This window comes from Ovis aries, chromosome 1, assembly GCF_016772045.2.
Source record: "Ovis aries strain OAR_USU_Benz2616 breed Rambouillet chromosome 1, ARS-UI_Ramb_v3.0, whole genome shotgun sequence".
NCBI lineage: Eukaryota > Metazoa > Chordata > Mammalia > Artiodactyla > Bovidae > Ovis > Ovis aries.
In genome coordinates, this window is record NC_056054.1 from 123,717,085 (window position 1) to 123,733,743 (window position 16,659).

General features: G+C 47.1%; 1 protein-coding gene across 5 annotated transcripts in view; it reads right to left on the bottom strand.

The window, feature by feature from the left end:
* EVA1C (eva-1 homolog C) overlaps positions 1–16,659 on the bottom strand; it is a 123,442-nt gene that overhangs the window by 72,443 nt on the left and 34,340 nt on the right. The gene's annotated exons all lie outside the window — the stretch shown is intronic.

Genomic DNA, 16,659 nt, shown 5'->3' on the forward strand with positions numbered 1-16,659 from the left:
TTCTCTGAAGGGAGGGGGAGAGGGGATGCTAGGGCTTGGTTATGGGTCCAGCAGTGTCTCCCCCCAAATTGACCTTCACCAGGAACCTCAGCATGTGACCTTATTTGGACACAGGGTCATGGCAGATGTAATTAGTGAAGCTGAGATCCGGAGTGAGAAGGTCTCTGAATCCTATGTGACTGGTGTCCTGACGAGAAGAGAGGAAACACAGGGCAGCAGTCATGTAAAGACTACAGTGATGTCTCTGCAAGCCAAGAACCTCCAGGGTGGTCAGGAGCCAATGGGAACTGGAGGACAGTAGGAAAGATTCTTTTTTTTTTTTAGTTAAAAAAAAAAGTGTGTGTGTGTGTGTGTGTGTGTGTGTGTGTGTGTGTCTGGCTGTGCTGCAGTCTGTGGGATCTTAGTTCCCTGACCAGGGATGGAACCTGTGTCACCCGCAATGGAAGCTCAGAGTTTTAACCCCCGGACCACCAGGGAAGTCCCAGAAAAGATTCTTCCAGAGAAACTCTGAAGACAGCACGACCCTGCTGACACCTGATCTAGACTTCTGGCTTCCAGAACTGTGAGAGAATGTATTTCTGCTGTTTTCAGTCATCCAAGTTCACAGTCATTTGTCACAGCAGCCCCAGGAGACTTATACTGGCTCCCTGTCACCGCACCTCCAGCGAGGCTGGCTGAGTCGAAAAGGCCTTGGGCTCGGAGGAGCTGTGGACGGCCTGGCAGGCACCAGCGGCCTGGATGTTTTCTCAGAAAGGAGGAAGGAAGGTTCATCGGAGATGCAGATTCCTTTCCTCCTTCTCACACCTCATGAGGTCAATTGCGAGGCGGCTGGGAGGGAAGCCAGGGACTTTCTGGGGAGGTGTGTGGGAGACGGTTTGGCAGCGTCAGCCTTCGAGGGGAGGAGGGGGTGTAGAGGAAGGCAGCCTCCAAGTGCCCTAGTCCCCACAGGGACGGGCCGTGCTCGAGCTATTCCTGCTTGGGTTTCAAAATCCTCTCTGAACCGTAATTCTTGACAAAAGGCACCTAGTCCAGCTCCCTGGGCTCCCCTGACGGTCACCGAGAAGGGACTCAGATGCTCGGCCCTAGATGGGGCTCACCTGCCAAAGCACACCTGCCCAGTGTGAAAGCAAAGACTGGGCACCCTCACAAGTACTCTGCATTCAGACCTTAGGCGTCCGGCTGTAATTCCTTTTTTCCTTCCCACCCACAACCACCATTGTAAGATCGGCCAAGGAATCAGCCACCCCGAATTAACTTCGCCCTGGAAAATCCCAGGGACGGGGGAGGCTGGTGGGCTGCCATCTATGGGGTCGCACAGAATCAGACATGACTGAAGTGACTTAGCAGCAGTAGAGAAGTAAAGTCTAGCTTTGAGCAGCAAAACTGCCATTAAGCAGCAGGCCTGCGAATCAGGTGATGTTAGTGGTAAAGAACCCGCTTGCCAATGCAGCAGATGTAAGAGACGTGGCTTTGACCCCTGGGTCCAGAAGATCCCCTGGAGGAGGGCACGGCAACCCACTCCAGTATCCTTGTCTGGAGAATCCCATGGACAGAGGAGCCTAGTGGGCTGCGGTCCATGGGATCACAAAGAGTTGGCCACGACTGAAGTGACTTAGCATGCACTCATGCATTGTGAGTCAGGACCCTGCTTGTTGGAATGTTGTTGCTTATAAGGTGAGCCCCTCGGGGCACTGAGAGGGACCAGGCAGAGATCCCTTGGTGGTCCTGGGGCTCCAGGTCAGTGTCATCCTGTAGGGTGCACAGGTGGGCCCTGATGAAGCCATGATTTATGCAAGATTCTCTATGGGGTCTTAGGATCCGGGGAACTCAGGGTGGCTCTGAGGCTGCCCGCAGGCTGGTACCCACCCTGAAGCTTTCCAGGCTGGTACTCTCATCCTTGGGTCCCCTCAGCTTTGTTAATAAAATGTTCTTGTCCATCATACCCCATCCTTCATGGGGATGCTCAGCTGGCTGAAATCTTAAATCAGTTCTGGGAGCATGACCTCAGCTTAGTGTTTATGGTCTGTTCAAAAGGCCATGTGTTACTCTGGCTAAATGATGTTAAGGCCCTGGGACAGATGGAGCCACAAGACCAAAGGGGCCTGACTCCCAGATTGATGAAGTGAATTGCTGCCTGCTGCACAGACTATCATGTGAGTGAGAAAGAAACTTCTGCTGTGTTCGGACTATCACCTTTCATCACCCAATTTGTCGTGTGTTAATAGGTTGTCTTCAGGAAACAAACTTGATCTCCGTGGGACTGTTTGCATCAAAATACAACCAGACACACAGCAATGGCCAGAGCCTCCCTGCTACGATCTTCATATCCTGAGAGTCATGTTCTGGAGACAGAAGCTCGATGCACAGAATTGATTAACTGGAGGTCTTTCCGGCCCTTTCGCACTTCGAGGAGAGAGGGGAGCCTCCTTCCTGATACATCAGTTCTGACTGACACTCTACAAGTTCGGCAGGAAAACTTGCTCTAGACTCGGTCTAATTCCTTCTTCGGAAACCTAGGCCTAAGTCCAGCAATGGAATATTATTCATTCCTTGGACTGCAAGGAGATCAAACCAGTCAACCCTAAAGGAAAGCATCCCTGAATATTCATTGGAAAGACTGACACTGAAGCTGAAGCTCCAATACTTTGGTCACCTGATGTGAAGACTGACTCACTGGAAAATACCCTGATGCTGGAAAAGATTGAGGGCAGGAGGAGAAGAGGGCGGCAGATGATGAGATGGTTGGATGGCATCACTGATTCAATGCACATAAGCTTGAGCAAACTCTGGGAGATAGTGGAGGATGGAGGAGTTTGTGTGCTGCAGTCTATGGGGTCACAAAGAATCAGACAAGACTTAGTGACTGCACAACAACAGAAAATGAAATGAGCTATGAAGCCACAAAAGACATGGAGGAAATAAGACGTATATGATTAGGTGGAAGAAGCCAATTTGAAAAGGTTCCATACTGCATGATTCCAACTATATGTCATTCAGGAAAAGGTGAAACTATGGACACAGTGAAGATATAAGTGGTTGCCAGAGGTTCGCAGACAGGGATGAATAGGTGGAGCACAGAGGAACTGTAGGGCGATGAAACCATCAAAGCCGGCCCAGCATCAAGAGAGAAACTCAGTATGAACCACGGACTCTGGGTGGCAATCTGGTGTCACAGCAGGTTCCCTGGTTGCGACAGTGCACCGCTGGTGCGGGGTGTGTGGGATAGTGGGGGAAGCCGTGGGTGAAATCCCTGAACTTTCTGCTCAGTTTCGCTGTGAACCTAAGCCTTCTCAGAAAGAAAGTCTATTTAAAAAGCAAAAATAATCTGGACTTCCCTGGTGGTCTACTGGTTAAGAGGCTGCCCTTCCAATGCAGGGGGAACAGGTTTGAGCCCTGGTCAGGGAAGCGAGATCCCACATGCCGTTCGGTGTGGTCAAAAGAATTTTTAAAACTTTAAAATAAGATAATATAAAACATTTGTATGCAGTTAAAAAAAAAAGGGAAAAACTTTAAAAACCACCCATGCATTCCCAGGCTAGTATGACTTTAGGGAAAAGAGGGTTAGGTGACAGGGAGGGGACATGAGGGGGAGTGTATGTGAGCTGGCAGTTTCTTTCCTTGAAGGGCGGCTGCACATTTCACTGTGTCCAAGTTCACGGGCCCCCAGAGGTACTTTCTATGCCCCATTCTGATTGGCTGTGTCAGAAGCTGCTAAGAGATCAAAAGAAGGACAGTTAGAACTACCGCTGCTTTCAGCAACATGCAGGTCATCAAGGACCACTTTGAGGAGCATTTGGGCTGGTGAGTGGGTAATGGGAGCCTATTTAGAAAAGGCTGAACGTGAGCAGAAGTTAAGAAAATGGGGACTTCCCTGGTGGTCCAGTGGTTAAGAATCTGCCCTGCAATGCAGAGGACGTGGGTTCAATCCCTGGTTGGAGAACTAAGATCCTACATGCCACAATGCAACTAAGTCCAGGCACCACAGCTGGTGAGCCCATGAGCCGCAACTAGAGAATCTGTAGGCCACAACAAAAGATCCTGCATGCTACAACTAAGACCCCACACAGCCAAATGAATAAATAAAAAATAAGCAAATGGCTCACCTGGTAGACAGAAGAATCCCCCACAAATGTCCACAGGGACCAGTCCCCAGAATCTATAAATATGTTACTTTACATCACAAAAGGGCTTTTGCAGTTATGATTAATTTAAAGATCTTGAGATGGCAAGACACCTTGGATGATCTGGGAGACACCAGTATGATTCCAAGATCCTTATAAGACGGAGGCAAGAAGACCAGAGTCAGAGGAAGGAGGTGTAGCCACTGAACTAGAGGTTCTGCTAGGAGCCAAAAATGCAGGCGGTATTTAGAAACCGGAAAAGACAAGGAAACAGATGGTACCCTGAATTCCCCCAAAAGAACACAGCTTTGCCAACACCTTGATTTTAGACTTCTGACCTCCAGAACTGTAAGAGAATCAGTTTATGCTGGGTGAAAATGAGAGCAGCCACAGGAAACTACGAGTTTGTACAGATGACCCTTATGATGACTTGGTGAAGATGAGGAGAGGAATAAGGCTTAGTCATAAGGACTGATGACCAGGGAGAGATGTTTCAATAATTACGACTGGGTTGAGGTTGGGAGAGAACCTATGTATGTCCATGTGTGTCTGTATAAATACAAAGGCACAGGAGTCCGAGGTCATATTTAAGCTACATTTCTCACTGTGGGTTAGGATCAGACGAATTTGAAAGGGGGTGTTGGCAAGAGAGAGCTGGAAATGATGAACTGTGGGCTCCAAGCTAAATATAGGTAAGGTGGGACTTCCCTGGAGGTCCAGTGGTTAAGCATCTGTCTGCCAATGCAGGGGACGTGGGTTCGATCCCTGGTCCAGGAAGATCACACATGCTGCGGGTTTACTAAGCCCATGTGTTGGAACTACTGAAATCCGAGCACCTGGAGCCTACGTTCTACAAGAGAGGTCACCACAATAGGGAGCTGAGAGCAGCCCCCACTCACCACAACTCGAGAAAAGCCCGCTTGGAACAGTGAAGATCCAGTGCAGCCAGAAATAAATCAATAAGTACATTTTAAAGAAATAAACAAATAAATACGGGGAAAGAGGCAGTCACAGGAGAGGACCAGGGTCACAGAGGTCTGCTGAGATCCACAGGGTCAGTGGGGGCAGTCATACCATCAAGCTGGAGAGGGAGGACCCCACGGCCCAAAGTTGCTTGATCAGATTTCAAGGTGGAGCAGTTACGAGTGATGGAAATGGACATACATGGCGGAGGGTGTAAGAAGTCAGTGTAGGAAGAGGTTCTTGGGAAAGAGGACCCCAGGAGCTGGGGAGATGCCCTCTGGATCACCCATCTCACAGGATAAAGGTGGGAACTGTGGGGGAGCCGAGTCCACTGCCAAGGCTGACCTTGAACGAAGTGCAGAGAGCGGACGACTTGCTCCCAAACTAAAGCCCCTTCCAGCACGCAATCACCCTCCCCACTGAGCATGCCCACCCTTTCCAGTGTGTTGGGCTGAGTCAGCACATCACTGAGCACCTTCATTCAGGATGGGCCTCCAAGGTGGCCCTAGGGATATAAAGGATCCACCTACCAATGGAGGAGATGCAAGAGACGCAGGTTCAATCCCTGGGTTGGGAAGATCCCGTAGAGGAAGAAATGGCAACCCACTCCAGCATTCTAGCCTGGAGAATCCCCATGGACAGAGGAGACTGGCGGGGCCCATAGGGTCACAAAGAGTCAGACAGTACTGAAGTGACTCAGCACGCATGGCATTCAGGATGCACTAATGAAACCCACAGGCAGGGTGGCTTAGGAACGATGGAATTCATTTCTCACAGTACTGGGGGCTGGAAGTCCAAGATCAAGGGACCAACACACATTGGTCCATCACGTTCTGGTGAGAGCCCTCTTTCTGGTTCACAGATGGCTTCTTCTCACTGTGGAAGAGCCAGGGGAACTCTATGGGTCTCTTCCTTAATAGAGTCATGGGATTAGTGAATCCCATTCACAAAGGCTGGAAAGATTGAAGGCAAAGGAAGAAAGGCGTGGCAGAGGATGAGATGGTTGGATAGCGTCACCGCCTCAATGCACATAAACTTTGGCAAACTCTGGGAGATAGTGAGGGCTGCAGTCCATGTGCTCCTAAAGAGTGGGACACAACTTAGCAACTAAACGACCCTTCATGAAGGCTCCGCCCTCAGGACTTAAGCTCCACCCTTGGCCCCACCTCTTAATACCCTCCCTTTGGGAGTTAGGATCTCAATATGTTGGAGTGGGGGTGGGGCAGGGGGCTGGGGAATACACACACATTCAGACCATAGCACTTAGCTTTCCCCATACCTCGGTTTCTTGGCTGGGATCCTTTTTTAAAAATTAATATAACAACCTAATTTTATTTAATTTGTTTTCTCTTTTTTTTGTTCCTCCACATGGCATGTGGGATATTAGCTTTCTGACCAGGGATCAAATCCGTGCCCCCTGAATTAGAAGCACAGAGTTTTAACTACTGCACTGCCAGGGAAGTCCCCAGATGGGATCCTTTTTAAAGATGCAGCTTTTGTTAAGAGTTCTCTCTGGATCAAATGCCCCATCACGTTGGGTCAGTCAAAAATGCTTTATGTGATAATACTCAGTCAGTGTTTTCACTGTCTGATTGCCTATTTGTGGGTAAATATTTACTACTCTGAAATAAGGCAAAAGTGCACACTCTGTTAAGAAATCGCTCCTCGGAATCTGGAATGGCCTGGAAATGCTCCATTGACCCTTGTTTAAACTGGGGGAGAGGGAGCACTGGGAAGGTGTCGGCTCTCTTCCCTGGTGAACCCTCCACTGTCTATCAGCAGAAATTCCTACAGCCCCAGCCACAGCTCACACCTTCCACAAAGGCACATCCAGAGAGGCTTCAGCTGGGCAAATCTTAGAGGAGTTTAGATAAAGGCTTTGATGCTTTCCTGTTTCTAAAGGTGGGTGAGAGGTTCATGGGAAAGAACCCCTAAGAGGAACAGAAGCTCTTCTCCATCTTCAGAAAGACCCAGGGAAGACAGTCTTGGAATCATCATGCCCAATGCATTTCCAAGGAAAAAAACCATTTATACACAAATAATCCAGGGAGCCCTGAAGGATCAAAGAATCAGGGAGCCAGGGTGGGTGGGGCGGTGGGGAGAGCGGGGAGACAATGTGTTCTATGGAAGGAGCAGGTGCTATGCTGGGGGGAAAGAAGGGTCTATCCAAATTAAGGCTTCCCAGGTGGTGCAGTGGTAAAGAACCCACCTGCCAATGCAGGAGATGCACGTTCGATCTTTGGGTCAGGAAGATCCCCTGGAGAAGGAAATGGCAACCCACTCCAGTATTCCTGCCTGGGAAATCACATGGACAGAGGAGCCTGGTGGGCTGCATTCCATGGGATTGCAAGTGTCAGACACAACTGAGCGAGCATGCACCCAAAATTAATCCTGGAACATACCCGTTAAACCAAGGCAAACTGTTCTTGCCCTTCAGGACTTCTCTGAATCAGACACCCCTCTGTGCACTGGGATGTGAGGACGGACATACAGGTGGAATCTCACCCACATATTTGATCAGTTCCCCCCCGGCCCCCGTTAGCATCTGAGGGTTACTGTTAAGCGCATCATTCTGAAGGGAATATACACTGCGTCTGTAGCGGTCAGAGTTACATGGTCAGAACTAAGGGGTGCATCTAACTGGGATGGTTTCAGAAGGCATTTCAGAATCCCATACAGCTGGAACATCCTCATCCTGAAGCAGGGGGATGGGCAGGGAGGAAGTGGGAGGAGCGCAGAGGATTAAAAGCCCCAAGGCCAGGGTTCAACCTGGGATTATGGTGTGTGACTGTGACCATCACCTCTCAGAATTGGTGGGGACAGTATCTTCCATCACCCATAAACCACTGCCTGACACTAAGGTATTGCTATCATAAAGTAAATCTTTTTAAGATTCTTTTTCTGTGTGTGTATGGACCATTTTTTAAATTCTTTATTGAATCTGTTACAATATTGTCTCTGTTTTATATTTTGGCTCTTTGGCCACAAGACATATGGGTTCTCAGGAATCCAACCAGGGGTTGAAACCACACCCCCTGCAGCAGAAGGCAAAGTCCTAACCACTGGACCACCAGGGGAGTGAGCCCCTCCCACACGGTCAATCTTGAAGAACATGGATTTACTCAGCGCTCTCATTGATTCGATGCAAATCACAAGCCTAGCCAGCCCTCTCTGCTCTGAGCCCCAGTGGTTGGATGGTCAACTCAAAAACAAGCACAAAGCCCCAGTAGCAGCCATCACGCAATGTCCAGAAATGTCAGCAATGTCACTTGCTGAGCTTGGAAGGAAAAGAAAAATTTCCTCACTTCTTTGCTTCTCCTCTTTCCTTCTTGTTCTTTCTCTTTTTACTTCTTTTAAATAAATAAGGTTTCAGTTCAGTTCAGTTCAGTTCAGTCGCTCAGTCGTGTCTGACTCTTTGCAACCCCATGAATCGCAGCACGCCAGGCCTCCCTGTCCATCACCAACTCCTGGAGTTCACTCAGACTCACGTTCATCGAGTCAGTGATGCCATCCAGCCATCTCATCCTCTGTCATCCCCTTCTCCTCCTGCCCCCAATCCCTCCCAGCATCAGAGTCTTTTCCAATGAATCAACTCTTTGCATGAGGTGGCCAAAGTATTGGAGTTTCAGCTTTAGCATCATTCCTTCAAAAGAAATGCCAGGGCTGATCTCCTTCAGAATGGACTAGTTCGATCTCCTTGCAGTCCAAGGGACTCTCAAGAGTCTTCTCCAACACCACAGTTCAAAAGCATCAATTCTTTGACGCTCAGCTTTCTTCACAGTCCAACTCTCACATCCATACATGACCACAGGAAAAACCATAGCCTTGACTAGAGGGACCTTTGTTGGCAAAGTAATGTCTCTGCTTTTCAATATGCTATCTATGTTGGTCATAACTTTTCTTCCAAGGAGTAAGCATCTTTTAATTTCATGGCTGCAGTCACCATCTGCAGTGATTTTGGAGCCCAAAAAAATAAAGTCTGACGCTGTTTCCACTGTTTCCCCATCGATTTCTCATGAAGTGATGGGACCAGATGCCATGATCTTCGTTTTCTGAATGTTGAGCTTTAAGCCAACTTTTTCACTCTCCACTTTCACTTTCATCAAGAGGCTTTTTAGTCCCTCTTCACTTTCTGCTATAAGGGTGGAGTCATCTGCAGATTTGAGGTTATTGATATTTCTCCCGGCAATCTTGATTCCAGATTGTGCTTCTTCCAGCCCAGCATTTCTCATGATGTACTCTGCATAGAAGTTAAATAAGCAGGGTGACAATATGCAGCCTTGACATACTCCTTTTCCTATTTGGAACCAGTCTGTTGTTCCATGTCCAGTTGTAACTGTTGCTTCCTGACTTGCATATAGATTTTTCAAGAGGCAGGTCAGGTGGTCTGATATTCCCATCTCTCTCAGAATTTTCCACAGTTTATTGTGATCCACACAGTCAAAGGCTTTGGCATAGTCAATAAAGCAGAAATAGATGTTTTTCTGGAACTCTCTTGCTTTTTCCATGATCCAGCGGATGTTTAAGAAGCCACTAATATTTAGTGGCTCAATGATAAAGAATCCTTCTGCCAATGCAGGAGACTCAGGTCCAACCCTGGGTTGGGAAAATCTCCTGGAGGAGAAAATGACAACCCACTCCAGGATTCTTGCCTGGGAAATCCCATGGACAGAGGAGCCTGGCGGGCTACAGTCCATGGGGTCGCAAAGATTCAGACACGACTTAGTGACTGAGAACACACACAGTATTTAGAAGAGAGCAAACATGCTCCAGATTCTTCCTCTTGTTTCCCCCCTGCAGCCAGAAGCCCTCCACTAAAGTCCAAGTTTCCCAAGGACTGAGGTTGCCTGAGTCAGTCCAAGCTCAGGATGTAAATACATCCCTCCCTGGCTGCACATCTGCATGCTCAAGTCCTCTAATCACCAGGGGCCAATTGCACAACCTTACTTCTGGGAAGAGAATGGAATTCAATTGTATTGTCCTTGTTCTTCCCACCCCTGGTTTTCTTACAATAAAGGAGCACCCTTCAGTCCCTTAATGCTTTAGATAAGAGACTACACCCTTTTATTCACAAATATTCAAAGGTGTTTCTACATGTTTGAAGTTCTTTTCCAGAAAAGGGTTTTTTTTTGTTTTTTTTTTTTTTCTTTTCTGTAGGCGAGGGTGTTTAGAGAATTGGCTGGAGCAGGAGAAGGGGGCGGCCTACGCAGCTTTAGAGCAATGAGTCAGTGAGTCTGAGGATGCAGCAAAGGCCCCCAGTGGATAAAGGGCTCAGGGCTGGGCACCGCACCCCCAAGAGCATTAAGATCAAAAAGTGAGTTTAGCCTTTAAGTCTCTTCTTCAGTGCCAGGTTTGGCTCAAAAAAGTTGACTCCAGAGTTTAATTAGGAGAACTAGAGATTGGACGTCTCCTAGATGTCTGACAGGGAATCACAAAGACAGGGACGACCGAGGTAGCTACACTGCTCTTAAGTGAGGCATTCAGATCCTGGGCCCAAGTGAGAGTCTAGGCAGGGCAGAGACAATACAGTTCTTCCCAAGCACCAGGGAGAAGCAGGTTTTCCAGGTCTCTGACAGTGGAAAGTCCTGGCTAATAGCAAGAGGGCAGAAATGATGCTGGCGACTTGACAGTGGGGTGCTGGAGACTCCTCATGTGACCCTCTACTCCCTCTGTCTCATCTGCCGTCACACATGGAAGACAAAGCAGGCAAGGACAGGGGCCTCCCTGGTGGTCCAGTGCTTAAGAATCCACTTTTCAATGCAGGAGACACGAGTTCGATTCTTGGTTAAGGAATTAAGATCCCACCTGCTGCGGAGCAACTAAGCCTGTGTGCCACAACCACCGAGGCTTCCAGATGCAGCGAGTGAGCCCACATGATGCAAGGAAGATCCTGAGTGCCACGACTTAGGGCCAGCACAAATAAAGAAACAAGTGCTTTTTAAAAACAAGTTTATTAGCCACCTGTATGTCTTCTTTGGAGAAATGTCTATTTACCCATTTTTTGATTGGGTCGTTTATTTTTCTGGAATTGAGCTGCATGAGTTGCTTGTATATTTTTGAGATTAGTTGTTTGTCAGTTGCTTCATTTGCTATTATCTTCTCCCATTCAGAAGGCTGTCTTTTCACCTTGCTTATAGTTTCCTTTGTTGTGCAGAAGCTTTTAAGTTTAATTAGGTCCCATTTGTTTATTTTTGCTTTTATTTCCAATATTCTGGGAGGTGGGTCATAGAGGATCCTGCTGTGATTTATGTCGGAGAGTGTTTTGCCTATGTTCTCCTCTAGGAGTTTTATAGTTTCTAGTCTTACATTTAGATCTTTAATCCATTTTGAGTTTATTTTTGTGTATGGTGTTAAAAAGTGTTCTAGTTTCATTCTTTTACAAGTGGTTGACCAGTTTTCCCAGCACCACTTGTTAAAGAGACTGTCTTTAATCCATTGTATATTCTTGCCTCCTTTGTCGAAGATAAGGTGTCCATAGGTGTGTGGATTTATCTCTGGGCTTTCTATTTTGTTCCATTGATCTATATTTTTGTCTTTGTGCCAGTTCCATGACTGTGGCTTTGTAGTAGAGCCTGAAGTCAAGCAGGTTGATTCCTCCAGTTCCATTCTTCCCTCTCAAGATTGCTTTGGCTATTCAAGGTTTTTTGTATTTCCATACAAATTGTGAAATTATTTGTTCTAGCTCTGTGAAAAATATCGCTGGTAGTTTGATAAGGATTGCATTGAATCTGTAGATTGCTTTGGGTAGTATACTCATTTTCACTATATTGATTCTTTCAATCCATGAACATGGTATATTTCTCCATCTATTAGTGTCCTCTTTGATTTCTACATCACTCATTATCAGAGAAATGCAAATCAAGACCACAATGAGGTACCATTTCACACCAGTCAGAATGACTGCGATCCAAAAGTCTACAAGCAATAAATGCTGGAGAGGGTGTGGAGAAGAGGGAACCCTCTTACACTGTTGGTGGGAATGAAAACTAGTGCAGCCACTACGGAGAACAGTGTGGAGATTCCTTAAAAAACTGGAAATAAAACTGCCTTATGACCCAGCAATTCCACTGCTGGGCATACACACCAAGGAAGCTAGAATTGAAAGAGACACGTGTACCCCAATGTTCATCACAGCACTGTTTATAATAGCCAGGACATGGAAGCAACCTAGATGTCCATCAGCAGATGAATGGATAAGAAAGCTGTGGTACATATACACAATGGAGTATTACTCAGCCATCAAAAAGAATACATTTGAATCAGTTCTAATGAGGTGGATGAAACTGGAGCTGATTATACAGAATGAAGTAAGCCAGAAAGAAAAACACCAATACAGTATACTAACACATATATATGGAATTTAGAAAGATGGTAATGATAACCCTGTATGCGAGACAGCAGGAGAGATGCAGATGTACAGAACAGACTTTTTGACTCTGTGGGGGAGGGAGAGGGTGGGATGATTTGGGAGGATGGCATTGAAGCATGTATAATGTCATATGGGAAGCGAATCGCCAGTCTAGGTTCGACGCGGGATGCAGGATGCTTGGGGCTGGTACACTGGGATGGCCCAGGGGGATGGTTTGGGGGGTGGGGGTGGGAAGGGGGTTCAGATAAAAGAAAATAAAAATTTAAACATAAAAAAGTTAAAAAAAATAAAATGAAAACAAGTTTAAAAAGAGAGAGACAAGGACAAACTCTGAAGACCCAGAAGATGGGGAAAGCCCAAGACAGAAGGAACCGGGTGCCTGAATGACCACATGGAGCATAGCCTTCCCACTTGTCCAGTCCCACTAGACCACGGCATGAGCAGGAAAGAGGGCTTTATCCTCATTATCCCAGCAAGATTTGGCAGTTGTGTTGTGGGTTTCAGCAGCTAACCTACCCTGACTAATGGTCTGGCATTCTGTCACCTGGGACTTGTGTTAAGTAGGAATCTACTAAGTCTTTGAGGAGTATACAGAAACTTTCAGCGTTTTAGTGTTTATCTCATTGATTTGTGATGGTGCTGTTGACAACATTCCACATGACTTTCAATCCTCATTTGGGGGAATCATTGAGCTAAGGGCTTCCCTGGTTGCTCAGAAAGGAAAGAATCTGCCTGCAGTGCAGGAGACCTGGGTTCAATCTGTGGGTCAGGAAGATCCCCCAGAGAAGGGAATGGCTACCCACTCCAGTATTCTTGCCTGGAGAATTCTATGGATGGAGAAGACTTCAGGCTACAGTCCATGAGGTTGCAAAGAGTCAGACACAACTGAGCGGAAACACTTCCTTTGAGCTAAGACCCTGCTATCATTGAAGTGACTTAAAGGATAAAATGCACTGTGTGCTGTGCTTAGTTGCTCAGTCTGTCTGACTCTTTGCAGCTCCAGGCACAGCAGCCCACCAGGCTCCTCTGTCCAAGGGATTCTCCAGGCAAGAATACTGCAGTGGGTTGCCATTTCCTCCTCCAGGGGATCTTCCCAACCTAGGAATCAAACCTGCATCTCTTGCATTGGCAGGCAGATTCTTTACCGTTGTGCCACCTGGGAAGCCCCAGAATTAAATTACTAAGGAGATAAAAAGGATTAGAGGTCTCATTGATTAGCCAACTAATCACCACTCTTCACAATGCCACTGACTTTTTGAAACTTTAAAAAAAAACTTTCAGCGAAAGTGTGAAGCAGAGACTAAGTGGGCTTTTACGGAATGCTCATTAAGCAGGCAAGTTTCCCGGTGCTGGTGAGTGTGGGAAGCGGATGGGACAGTGGGCAGAGTGCTGCGGTGCCCCAGAGAATGCTGGCCCCGGATAAAAGTGCCAAAGCACAGATGTGGAGGCCACAGGCTGGGAGGTAGGGAATTGGGGCTTTGAGACCCCTCAGGCCCGGAACTTTTCAGGGATGTTAAACCTAACTCCTTTACATCTCAGTGTCTCATCTGTAATACAGTGATAGACAGACAAGTCTGGCGTGCAGTCCATGGGGTCACAAAGGGTTGGACATGACTGAAGGGCTGAACTGAATTGATATCTACTTTAGGGGCTTCCCAGGTGGCGCTATGGGTAAAGAATCTGCCTGCCAGTGCAGGCTAGACATAAAAGGGTTTGATCCCTGGGTCGGGAAGATCCCCTGGAGGAGGGCATGGCAACCCGCTCCAGTATTCTTGCCTGGAGAATCCCATGGACAGAGGAGCCTCTTGGGCTATAATTCATAGGGTTGCACAGAGTCAGACACGACTGAAGCGACTTAGCACGGCAAGAGCAGCTTGCACAGTGACTGGGCATGCCAGTTTCATTCCCTGAGGGACAGCATGAGTGTACAAGGAAGAAAAGACTGGAAGTCCAATCTCTATGGAAAAGGGAGCCCCAAAACAGGCAAAGACAAGCAGTGCAAAATCTGCTGCTTCCAAGCTTAGCCTGGGTTTGGATTTAAGATAAGACATCTGGTAGCAGAGTAGATGATGCCTGTTTTCACATTTTATAAAACTGCCCAAGAACAGGCTCATATTCATGATGAGGGTTATACCATTATTCATTTGTCCCCAGGTTTGAAGGTGCCATGGAAGCTTTTTTTATACACATGAGCACACTTCCAAAAAGAACTGGCTGAGTGCTAATTTGGAAACGTTTGCTGGCTTCTGATACATTCCTTTGAACCTACAAATTTAGAAAATCCAGTCTTCTATCACTTTTTTCAGCAAACTCAAGCCATTACGTTCTCTTTGACAATAAAGCTGCTTGATTTTCTTCAGTTCAGTTCAGTTCAGTGGCTCAGTTGTGTCTGACTCTTTGTGACCCCGTGGAGTGCAGCACGCCAGGCTTCCCTGTCCATCACCAACTCCCAGAGCTTGCTCAAACTCATCGAGTCAGTGATGCCGTCCAATCATCTCATCCTCTGTTGTCCCCTTCTCCTCCCGCCTTCAATCTTCAATGCTTGAGTTTCTTAAAACCAGGTAAAAATACAATTTTTTTTAAAGTTTTATTTATTTATGTCTGTGCTGGGTCTTCACTGCTGTACGTGAGCTTTTTTCTACTTGTGGGGAGCATGGGCTGCTCTCTAGTCGTGGCACATGGCTTCTCACCGCAGTAGCTTCTCCTGTTGCAGAGGACAGACTCTGGAGCACAGGCTCAGCGGTTGTGACACAGGGGCTTAGCTGCTCTGAGGCATGTGAGATCTTACCAGAGCAGGGATCGAACCCACGTCTCCTGCAGTGGTAGGCGGATTCTTTACCACTGAGCCACCAGGAAAGACAAAGAAAAAAAACCCCACCTATTTCTAAAGGCACATAACCTACAAAATTTTCCATGCTTGCCATCGTTTCAAGAGCATATAAAGAAACCCCAAAGTTTATGTGGTTAAAAACATTCTCAATTTTTGATCAATAATAATGGATAAAATGGAAATTAGTTGCTAACGTTTGACAAGAAAGGTGACAGCCCCCAGCTCTCTGTGACTTTTCCGCCCTGAGGAATGAACACTTTTTCATTTTCCATGAGTGCCACATGGCACCCAGGTTCCATTTACCCACTTCCCCTGGGCTTTGAATTCTCGTATTTAATTCTGGTTTCCAGCAATCACTCATTCAATGATCTCTTATTTTGTTAGTTTTTCTCTCTACATCTCCTTTTTTCTCTGCTCACTGGCCCTCTGATTCACCAAATCGCATACTATGCCCATGTATATTCATACATGTGAAGTGGGTTTGTCTGTGTGAAGCCCAGCTGTGTATTTATACATATGGATCAGGTCCTTATGCCTAAGCATTTGTCTACATACGTCAATCCATTATACGGCGTTCAACTCCACTCAAACAAAAAAATCTAAAGTCCTTGTGAGATTGAGGCCTTCCTCCACTACCTATCTGACTTCATCCTTATTTATTTGGCTGTGCCGGGCCTTAGTTGTGGCACATGGGATCTTTAGCTGTGACATGTAAACTCTTAGCTGTGGCATGTGGAATCCAGTTCCATGACCAGGGATGGAATCCTGGCATCCTACATTGGTAGCATGGAGTCTTAGCCGTTGAACCACCAGGAATGTCCCTGGCCTCATCCTCATAACTCTCCCCTTCAGCTCTGGCCACTGTGGTCTTGTTTCTCAACACTGCCATGTACACTCCCACCTCAGGACCTTTGCTTTGGCTGTTCTGTTCACCAGAAAGCTTCTTCCTTCTAATATCTACTTTCCCCCTCCCTCCCTTCACCCTGCCCTTTGTGCAAAGGTGACCTCAGACAGGCTTCCCTGGCTGCTCTGAGAGGCAGGCACTACCTGCCCCACCCCCCCCAGGCTTGATTCTGCTGCCTTCCACTCCATGCCCCTTATGCATGGAAGTGGGAACATTGTTTTATTAACTGCTGTATTCCCAGAACCTAGAAAGAGTCTGACACAGAGTTGGAAGGCAATGGATAGTTTTTAAATGAGTGAGTGAGTAAGCCCAGCAGAGCAAGACCAGAGGAGAATGCCTGAGTAGTAAGTAGATTCTGATTAATCCTCACAGCGCTGACATCACCCAGTCCTCATAGATCTTGCTAGGTGATTGTGCTGGCAATTTTGAAGATCTGTATTCCTAATGGAATGGGCCTCAACACGCCCACAAA